Genomic DNA, 12,062 nt, shown 5'->3' with positions numbered 1-12,062 from the left:
CCACCAGAACAGATATTTATTAAACTTGTAGCACCACCACAAGCAGCTCTTCCATGTAATCTATACAAGTTCTTGCACCGTCTTTCCATCAAGATTACATTGTTGCCATGATACACACTCATTACTCCATCTTTAGTAGAGTATCTCATTCCAAGTTATTCTAATATAGGTAAACTAATTAGATTCCACTTCATCTCAGGCACATGTCTAACATTTGTGATTGTTTGAACTGAGCCATCAAACAATTCCAGACGAACTTCACCGACTCCATGAACCAGCAATCTAGAGCCATTCCCCATGTAGACAAACCCGCTGCAATCTTCATAATTGTTGTATAATGAACGATTGTTGCAAACATGCACAATGACACCACAGTTTAATACCCATCCTCCTTGACTTTTAAGATTTGCAGGGATCAGTAGGACCTCATCACGATCACCTTCTTCTGATAGCATCGCTAAGGCTGCAGTATCTTTAGGAAAGTTTGCCGAAGCGTTCCCAAAACCTTCATTCTTCCTAGGACAATCTCTAGCACAATGCCCTGGCTGACCACACTTGTAACAATCACCTTTGAAAACAGTTCGTTTTCCTTTGTTGTTACCAACTCTCTTCCCATCAGCTACAAATGCATCTTCATAATTATTACTAACCCGATCTCTCTTTCTCATCATCTCCTCCGCAGCTAAAGCGTTGCAGACTTCTAATGTAGTAAACGACGATCGACTCATAAAACTCTGTGACAACATTTTGTACGATTCTGGAAGTGTCCAGATCCGCTGTAAAGCTTTGTCTTGATCATTCAAATTGTCACCAACAACTTCCAGTTTCGATATTAAAGAATCAAAGGCAGAAATATGATTCATTACCAGAGTATTTTCTTCCATCATCATATCATGTAAAAGACCCTTAATAAAGATCTTATTTGTTATTGTTTTAGCCATGAACAAACCTTCAAGAGAATCCCATAGTTGTTTCGTTGATTTAACATCCTTGATTGCAGCATGACCTTGCACCTTCTTAGCAAGATGAATACGAATCTCCGACAAACACTTTTTATCCATCTTTCTCCATGCATCAGTAATATCTTCTGACGACTCCACCTCTTCAGAATCTTTATTTTTCTGTTGCCTCATCGGTGGAAATTTTAGGGCATCATCCAAATATAGCACGACAAGATAATCTTTCATATTCATCTGACATAAAATAAAATCAGAATTCCCATCAAACCTTTCCATACGATAAGACTTCAATTCTCCATAATTTTCCATCGTAGCAACTCCTTCTCGACTATCCACGCTCACCGCATCAATTGTAGAATTCAGTAGGTATTTTCGTTAAGATAGAAACACTACTACACGTTCGTCTCGATTAAGATGTTCTAACGATTAAAAACACAATATAGAAAACTAATAAGAAAGAAGAACGATTCGACAAACAAAAGATTTCACTAATTCCTTGAAAAAACTCTTACACAGATTTCCTCACAAGAACTAGTCACTCAAAGCTCTCCCACAATAAGAACCCTAGCTGCTCTTTTCTTTTCTTACAAACAGGCGTTTGTTTTTCTCTAAGAAGAAGATATCTAAACCCTGACCCTAAGGACCCCTTCTATAGATGTTACATTCTTTGACCGCAAATTTACTTGGTCCCTAAGTTCCTTCGAAACCAAGTATTTAGACTAGATCAGGAAACTATAGAATTTAGGAAATACTCAAACACCTATCCTATATTCTGGAGAATTCTGGAACCATCTATTCTCACGGAACAAAAAACTTAACATGTGTACTATCCTGAGTTCACGAGTCAACAGAAAATTTTGGGTTACTTGGTATGTGTACCAAAAGTCGTTGCCGAACTATAGCTACGTCGGTACGTGTGCTGGGTACATGTATTGTGGCTCCGAACCTATAAATATTCCGCCAATATGTAAGTTGGTACGTGTAATATCTCGTATCCATATTTGAATGAGTTCTATTAATAATCAATTTGAAACATTCCCGAATAACATCAATAACACATATCACTGTTGCAGGCTATTTTTAAGCAATTCACCATGAATCACGATTTAGGTTATCATTAATAAATTGTTCTTAACCAAATTCAACAAGTATGAACAAATGTTCTTAAGCTTAGTCAACATATTTCGAGAACAATTAACAAGATAAACTTGACTCGAAATTTCTGTTGTGCATGTAAAGTCCAATTTAGTTATGCAGTATTGTCTCATAGATAGAAAGGGGAAAACTTGAGAAATAAGTGGTTCAGTCTTTACTTACCTTTTTTTAATGAAGTTCTCCAAAATCTTCGGTTGATCTTCACCTTCAAACGGTAAAATGCAATGATGTATGGTACTCAACTACACACTTTTATCCTAATCCGATACTTGACTAAATGTAGACTAGAAATCAAGATATAATTTTAATCAACTTATTAGAGCACTTCTCGGTTGAACCCACCAAGCGTTGGTATGTCAAGTTTGGTTGTCATATTTAATTCCAAAACTCGAGTCGCTTAATAAGTAAACTAGAGTCAACATTGATAGGTTAGACTAGAAACGATAGAATTATTGTGCTCCAGTTACTCACAAAGATCTGAAGATGGATTGAAGACAACAAAGACATTTTCCTTCAGCTTGAGGTTAGTATCTACGACTTGACTTATTCCATTTCTATCTTGTTTCTTTTAAATCTTTTAGATAGAAAACATAACATGCAAGGACATATTATTATGATCAAAGTATTAAGGAATTATAATACGAAGTATAACGCCTATCTTTTGAACTTCGTGTATAAGACATCGACATAGTCGTATGAATGCTATTGTGATTATGTATGGGTATGTGTGAAGATTTCGTCCTAGGAAACAATGTTTTACATTCATTTAAAGGAAGTACAATTCATACACTTTTTTTGTGAATCGAAAGGGAAATCGCTAGGCTTATTGGTATTGTTTATTCATTGCAAATCTTTGGATTACCAATATGTGAGTTTAGTATAACCGCTCATAACTTGTTTATGTATCTTGGTAAAACTATTCACAATGCCTGACTTATGTATTGGTATGACTTTTATTAGTGAAACCAATCTTAAGTAATCACCTGAGATGGTATGATCGATATTTTGTAATTGGTATGACCGACTCTAGACATTGGGTAAATGATCCTAGTAAGAGGTGCAACTGATCACAAGTGTGTGGAATCGATCCTTGTAAGAGTTACAACAAGTCTTAATAATTGGCAACCGATCCTATGACTTGTGCAACCGATCACAAGTAAATACCATAATAATGTGGTAGCCGATCCTAGTACCTAATCAACCAATTTTTGGAAAGCTAGTGTGACCTATCCTAGTACCCACATGGATGTAGAACCAAATCTTTGTGTTTTGGTAGAACCGTGAAACCCATTAATAGTGATTTTATAAGATAATCAATCATATAGTTCTTGGAAGTCAGATGAACCAATTCTAAACTTGTTCGGAAGTGTGGAAAATCGGATCCAAGATTGTAAATATGAAAAAGGATTTACAAAGTAAAGATGTCAACATACTTGAACATGTGCATAAATCTTATTTATTAAGTGTTTAAAGATATTCTTTGATACTCAAACTAGAATATTCCTAATATATTTTGATATTTGGAAATATGATTTTAATATATTAATGTTCGAAAATATATTATTATGATAATGTCATAAATGTGTTTTTAACACATTAAGAATTAATATGATAATATTTTGTATTAATATGGAAATTTTCAGAAATGTGTTTTTAACACATTTATTATCAAAATTCGGAATTAATAAATATTAATGTGTTTTTAACACATTTGATATAAATAAGCATATCTCTTGATTTATATTAGTAAAGTATTTTATATGCTAGCTAATATTTGGTTATCATGATTTCAGTGATATTAATTGTAAAATTGGTAATTACTTAATATTCAAACTACCTTGATCTATAAATACCCAAGTTTGTATTTCAATCAAACTGTCCTAAGAGCCATCAAAACTACTCTTTTGTGTTGTTACTGGTGGAGTCGTCTATCCAGAAAGGAAAATACCCTAATTAGGCGAAATCTCTTACGACCGCTCGTTTAAATACTTTTGTGGGATCCAGAAGCTCTACGAGTACCGTTGGTGGGAAACTAGATGATTGCATTGTTATTTTAGTTTTCGATTATTGATTTGATTTACTAACGGTTGTTGAATCTTTGATTGCACCTAGTTTGTTTATTCTTGAGAACCTTCTCTTCTGATATAAGGCTCACTCAAACTAGATCAAATATTTAATGTTTCTACGGATCTAAGTTTTTCTAGATCCATAAGATAGATTCATTGATTTTCCATTGTTAACAGACTCCGTTCTGTGCGTAAGGAATCAAGTTTGTTGTTTCAGGTTGTTAATTTGAAGATTAAATCGAAGATTGAAGACTTTGAAGATTTGAAGACTTTTATTCTTGTGTTTTGATCTTGGTGTAACTTTCCGTGACTTGATTTTCCGGGATTAAAAGGTTGTTTATTTTCAATAAACATAAACTTTTTCTAGATCAACAAGTAGTTTGTGATTTTATCATAAACCTTGTAATCAAGATTGATTATTTCGATAATCATAATCTTGTTTGATCTTGTAACCAATGAGCTTCGGATATGATAACATGTCTTAAAAATAGAAGATCCGTAACTGTGCTTTTATCATATATATTTTGGTATTGTGATTATAAAGTGAGTTTAGTTACCAAATAGTTTATCCTTTACTGTTTGGAATACGATCTAAAGGAATCTTGTCCGTCCAGTTGAAAGAATGGTAGAAGAAGTTATTGTGAACCATTAAGAAGATATATTAGATTTAGTCCTGAAGAGAACGTTTGTTCTGCTAGGATATCTAGTATCATATATCTATTGAGAACTTCGGTTCTGCTAAAACAAAAATACTGCTGAAGCTGAGTAACTAGGATTTTAGTTTACTTAGTATTGTCTACACGAGTTGCAAGTTTACCATTTTGTAGCGTCTTAATTCATTGAGTATTCAAATCTGGACTAGGTCCCGGGGTTTTTCTACAAGATTGTAGTTTTCCTCATTAACAAAATTCTGGCGTGTGCTTTACTTTATTTCCGCATTATAATTGTGTTTACATTATAATTAAAGTAAATACACTTGTACGTTAACTAGGAACTTGATATTTATCTTATAAGGCTTCGGTGATACCATACTATTATCAACTGAACACTTTGTTGTAGTATTGTCTCGATTTCATATCCATAGACAATCACACGAAGTGTATTGGATTTCTCCACTTGACTTTTATATTCTCACATTGTTAGGCCAGTCTGGACTAACTCTATTTCAAGTGGACACGGTGTTGAAATATTCCTTGAGTGATTGTATCTCCAAGAGGTTTATACACGATAGAGATTGAATAGGTTGTGATCAAATAAAAGATTGTGGTGTATTTGGGTACCCTCGTCTTTTCACAACTAAATTTGACAACAATATTGAGATAGCAACACTTGTGAGTTCGACCGAGCAATGCTCTAACAGCGACCACCTTAGCCAGTACACTATCTCCACTACCTAACTCTCAAACTTAAAGACAACTGTAACGTCAACCGGCAAATACGGGTCATACACCACGATCTCATGAAAACAAGAGGAAACTCCCCGACTTCCAAAAAGAGGTGTACAACACCCATTTAGAAAAATCTTTCACCGCTGGGAGAGGTGAAAAATACACACCATGTGAAAAACTATACACATAATTAGAAACATTAACTTTATCACCTCTTCAAAAATTAGCGGCTTATATTCCTCAAGAGAATATTATTGAAGCCAAAAATCGACAAATGTCACGTGATCAGAAAAGGTGAAGAGGATATCACCTAGATCACTGACTCACAATCAAGTATCTTCATCAAAAGATACTCCTCTTTTTAGGAGGAATGAAGAGGAATACTCGATCCTAACAGAGATATCCTCGATCCGAGAAAAGACTTAAGATATGATGCCTAGGTCGTATCGCCTATCTATTTAAAAATAATAAGACACCTTCTCGTTGGGATGTTTAAGCTATCATACAGATGAGCTATCGAAAGCTTTTCCAAAGCTAAGTTGGCAACAAAAATACATAATTTAGACAAGCTGAAAAAGTCTAAAAAGATCAAACGAACTAAAATTGTAAATAATATACAGTCCAAACATTACATTTTAAATAAACTGTGGGAAAATGTGTAGATGAAAAAATGTAGCATCTACCAGCGATTTACAACTGGAGCATCCTGGAGCACAGAGCTAAGAAGGAGTTCACACCGAAATCGAGCAAGAAGTCAGTATAGTAGGTAAACACTTTGAGATTTAAAATTTTAGCATCTAAGAGCCATTGCAATCATGCTTCGTACTCAACATGATTATTCATCGGGCTGAAATCTTACATCATGATTTAAACTTTTAGCATCTAGGAGCGATTGCAATCATGCTTCGTACTCAGCATGATTATTCATCGGGCTGAAATCTAAGATGTAAGATTATTCGATAAAGCTGCTTTTTGGTGTGATTATCACAACACCTAAGAGTATTTGATAAAGTTGTTTTCTGGTATGATTATCACACCTCCAGCTCCTCCACCCTGTTCATTCGAAGCTCAATCCAAAAATATTTTCCATACCCCTAGTAAATTCATGATACTCATTGTTGGAAAACATTTCGTAGTAAGAATTTTGGGTTATTTTTTTTTTTGGTATTCAGGTTTTGTCCAGCTTTTGAGTTTGGTCTAACATTTGTCCAGCTTGGTGTTTGGTACCTGAAATAGACGTTGACTTGCATTGACTATGTCAAACATAACTTCTGTTTGTTAATTACTAAAAAAATTAAATAAATATAACACCGTTTAGATGCCGTTATCATCCTCTTAATCTGTTTTCTATATATATAAAAAAAAGGATTCATGAACCAGAAGCATGAGATAAAAAGGAAGAACAAAATGTGAGAGAATTTTTTCATCTTCTTCCATGTTCAGATTCAACTAATCAACTTGATTATTCAAGAGAGTATTATTAGTAGTTAATGGTACAATATCAACAGATGGGGTATTGGTATGTATCTGAGGCACCAAAACAGATGGGATTACTTGATGTAAATAGAAATTGGTCGCCGATAGGAGGTGGTGCTAATTTAAATCACAAAGATGCATGGTGAATTAAACAGATGAGTTTGATGTTAATGCAAGGTTCAGAACAATATCAATTGGAAGAGCGGTTACAAGGGTGTTTATAGTAGGAAGCTAGGGTTCGTCTGTCGTCTAAAATTGGGTGTTTACAGTGGTGGTTCTCCTGATTACCTTGGTGGGGTAGAGCTTAAACGTGAATTAGAGATGAGATTAAACATCCATTCATGGGTGATATCCATTGTGGTACAACAATCATGGAAATTCAAATTGGGGGTTTTGTGTGTGATCCAAAATCGAATGCAAATGGAACTGTGCCATGAGAAAGAGCAGATTTGATTGATGGATTAACGTCAGCAAAAATGAAATTTGTGTTAGTGGTGTTGCGGAGATAGTGATAGGTGGAATCAAGAAGGGAACTGCCAAATTTTTAGGGTTCTTCAATTCCAATTTGGGGAAGAACATCATACAACAGATTTATTTAATCTTAGCCCTTCATTTTTTGGACGGACAAAAATAGTCCACGTGTAAACTGTGTTAAGGACTTACTTGGTCATTGTTAATAAAGTCAAATATACTTTTGTAATTAGATATGTAGTTAACAGAAAGTAAGTACACGTCATCATTTTACATGGTCCACGTGGGTCAACGTCTGTTTCAGGTACCAAACGCCAAGCTGGACAAATGTTAGACCAAACTAAAAGGCTGGACAAAACTTGAGTACCAAAAACAAAATAACCCAAGAATTTTTTGTGATTTAACTTGCAATATCTTTATAGCCTGTCTCCAAAAATGACTGTTGTCTGCTGGTGATTCGTGTTGAGGAAGGGTTTCTAACTATTACAAAAATAATCATATTAAATTCAATTTTTGATCCCCTTAAATCTTCCTAAATTTTTTCTTATGTATTAAGGAATTAATACCCATAACTTAACCATTACATTCCACATACAACTATTGAGTTAGCACGGGATGTAGAAACTATTTCCGCCAATGCAAGAGTTCTCTGTATGGTGTGCATTTTCATTGTTTTTTTTTCATGAGCATGTGCATGTTGATCTATGGTGGCCTTAATCTAATCTTTACATTTTGATATACCTTGAAAATCTCCCTGTAATAATATTGGGCATTACTAATATGAGCCTACTCAATAGTTGAGTTGATGCAATAATTTTGACAAAATGCCACTTCATCTGGGCTTCTGTGAAGAATGGAAGACCATCATACAACAATGTATTTTAACAATGTCGGTTTTTATCAAGCTCAATGGTAGTATTTGTACTCTTATATTTGTAGATGGGGAAAAACGATTTGCTGGTTTTTAAGGAATTGAGGAGACGACCGTGCGGAGGAGACTCCTCGAACCGAGCGAAATGTTAAACCTCACACATATGCACCGCTGCAAAGGGGGTACTTTAGATTCGAGATATCAATCTGTAGTACTCGGGCCTAAATCAACACAATGACCGTTCCAGAGTAAATTCGGTCACAAGAGAGGATGGGTTGATCTGTAGGAGGGAAGCTATGAAATGTATGGAATCAATGGTAATCAAAGATTGTGGGTGTGTGAATTCTGAATATGATAAGCTCTGAATGATTGAAATTGCTCAATTGAGAGTAGTTGCTCAATTGATGAGTTGATGATCTCGTGTTGTCGATGAGACGTGAGATTGATGATACTGTTGATGCTCATCCTTCAATCATGATTCAAAGACTTATTTATATTGCTGGAATTTTAGACACCATGACCCCATGAAGTGTGACAGTTGATGGAATCAAGGAGTGGGGAAGTGGAGATCGTGTTTGAAACCAGTTGCTCAACGTGTGGAGACTTGGTCGATTTTCCACCCACTACCTCATGAATTCCTTCAACGGATTGCACGACTTGCTCACATTCTATCGTGTGTTTGAACACACGTGCCGTAGATCGCCAGACCAAAACCCTAAGTGATATCCCCCCAAAGTGACACGATTGACGTCTCGTGGTTTGTTAGTCAATTGATGACTTCGTGGTTTGATGGGACGATGAGTCCATGTATTTTTTGAGTTGAACATGATTTTGCAAAATGTTCTGAAACTCATGAATTGAACGTGTCTGTTGAGACAGAGGTATAATTCTTACGATTAAGTGAGAAAGTATTGCTCATTCGATGGATCGTTGAATATTTATTGTTGAACCAATATTCCTTGGTTTGAGCAAATATTTATCATCTGAGCAAGTGTTGCTCATGTGATGAATTTTTGAATATTTGATCGTCTGAGCATGTGTTGCTCATCTGATGGATTATTGGCAGCGTACCAAAAATATTAATTAGAATACTGGTCGTTGAACCGAACATAATTAATAAAATTAATGACCATGAGGTCGTCGTAAAATTATTAAGGTTGGAATCTGGAATGATGATCCTTGGATTCAGAAACCCTAATTTGATCAATTGATGATCAATTCATGGTTCGTCAGAAGTTTAACCATGGGACGAAGGAGGGAGAGACTACATGGGACCGTGGATCAACCATGTAGTGTCCATATGCTCACGTGAGCAAATACAAAGAACTCATGAAGAGTTGACGATTTGTTGGTGAAAGAATGATTAAATGCTGGTTTAATCATTTATTCGAAAATGCTCGTCTGAGCCTTAGGTGAGAAAACCTAATTAATTATGACGGAGTGAGGGACCGACCATGGGGTCATGAAACCATCCATGGGTAATCACGTGACCTCCTAATGATCACTTCATGAAAATCCAAAGTGTTTGGAAGAGTCTTGGACCTAATACGTGCAATTGTGCAAATTAGGTAAAAACTGTGAAACTTGATGGGACCGGCTTCTGTAAGCCAAAGAGCCAATATTGGTCGGTCAAGATAGCGTGCTCGTGTCCCCAAGGCGTCCGCGTCTCATTCCTGAGAATTTTGATATTTTCTGGCGTGCAATTGAGCATCCATTTGAGAAAATATGCCAAAATTAGGGTTTCGACGAAACTGAGGAAAACACCATGAGATGATGGAAAATAATTATAAAATAAGGAATAAGGAGGCGTGGGACCTCCGAGGCCAAGGCATGGTCGTCCGGTCATGACCACGGTCCCGTGGTGCCATTTTCCTTAATTTTATAATATTTTTGATGATTTTATGAAGAATTCATGAATTTTAAGAAATTTGATGAATTTAGGGAGTTTCCATGAATTGAAGGAGTTTTCATAATTTTATTTATTATTTGATGATTTGTGCAAAATACCATGAAATCAAGGAGTTTTTTCATGAAATTAGAGAAATAATAATAATAATAATAAAATAATGAGGAACCGTGAGGTGTGGGGCTGGCTGGGACCAAGGCATGGCCGGTTGGCCAACGGTCACGCCCCACACTTCTTTCCTTGATAAAATGAGAGAATTTTCATCAAATCATGGAAAATAATAAAAATGCATTAAAAATATAAAACTGGCGTGGGATTGACCACGACACGATCGGTCGGTCGTGTGTCCATGCTCCCAGCACCCTGGTCAATATTTTTAATTATTTATTATTTTCTTCCCTATTTTGCATAGGTTCATCGTTTCGTTGTATTTTGAAATACTCGTTCGTGCGGTGACTGTTAGTGTATCGTCATTGAATACACCTTCACCATTTGAATCGGGGCTTACTTAGAGGTAGCTCAGACGCCCGGTTGTTGATTATTTATTACTAATTGTGGAATTCGGTGGAGAATAATTCACAAAACTGAGTAATAAGATGTTTATTATTAATTCATAAGATCAGCTGAGAATTCGATTACGAATTCAAAATAATAAAGTGAGCATTACCATTCCATGGAATCGTAGATTCGACCATAGAATCGGAGTAATTAAGATTTATCTATTACCATTTATGAGACCAGTTGTGGATTCGATCATGAAATCGGAGTAATGAGATAATGTAGTTATTGTTATTCTATGAGATCAAGTCGTGGATTCGATCATAGAATCAGAACAATTGTTTATTGCCATTCCATGGGACTAGTCGTGGATTCGACCATGGAATATGAGCAATTGTTATTGCCATTCCATGGGACCAGTCGTGGATTCGACCATGGAATAGGAACAATAATAGATTATTCAGGGAATTCAGTAGTGAATGTCACTGCAGAATTAATCTTAATTAGGAATAATTAACTTTGTGGCTCTATACTAGTAGAGCAAGCTGTCTAGGAGCATTAATTATCCCGATATGAGCTTTTCGGTAAGTCATATCCTTTATATTGTCAGGGTAAACTCGTTGTTTGTTCCTGAAGACGTTATCACTCTATACTAGCAGAGAAAGTTGTGTCGGAGCCGTCCATCTCGTGATACTATATAGAAATAATCACTGAAAGTGTTCAGTATTCATGAGATATGTCGTTGTCCAGTCGTGAGACTACATATCTACATGTACTCTGAGAGAAAGTATTCTCCGTTGAGAATTCAATGAGAGACTCGTGTCTCAATACTCACGTCTGATCGCTGGATCAGAGTTTCGTATAATTATGAGTTTACGATTTTAGCCCTTGTCGAAAATCCACCATCTACAATATTCCAACTAGAGGGTTACGTCAGGGAGACCCATTGTCTCCCTATCTTTTCATCATGTATATGGAATTTCTACCAAAATCTTTGAAATACGCTGAGGTTAATAAACAAATTCAGGAAATTCGAGTTGTTCACACCTCAACCCCAATTGATCATCTGCTTTCATCGATGATTGTTTGTTATTTTTTCGTGCATATTTAACATGTCTTGCTAATGTTATTACTATACTTCAAGAATTTGGTAGTTTATCTGGCCAGATGATCAATTTTACTCAATTAGATGCCTTCATTTCTGGTGATATTTCTCACGATGACAAATTTAGCATAGTAAGGAAATTAGGATTTAGGAAATTACATACTTCA

The sequence above is a fragment of the Papaver somniferum genome, chromosome 7 (assembly GCF_003573695.1).
Source record: "Papaver somniferum cultivar HN1 chromosome 7, ASM357369v1, whole genome shotgun sequence".
In the NCBI taxonomy this organism is placed as follows: Eukaryota; Viridiplantae; Streptophyta; class Magnoliopsida; order Ranunculales; family Papaveraceae; genus Papaver; species Papaver somniferum.
The sequence above is the reverse complement of the archived record's forward strand: the minus strand, read 5'-3'. Positions refer to the sequence as shown.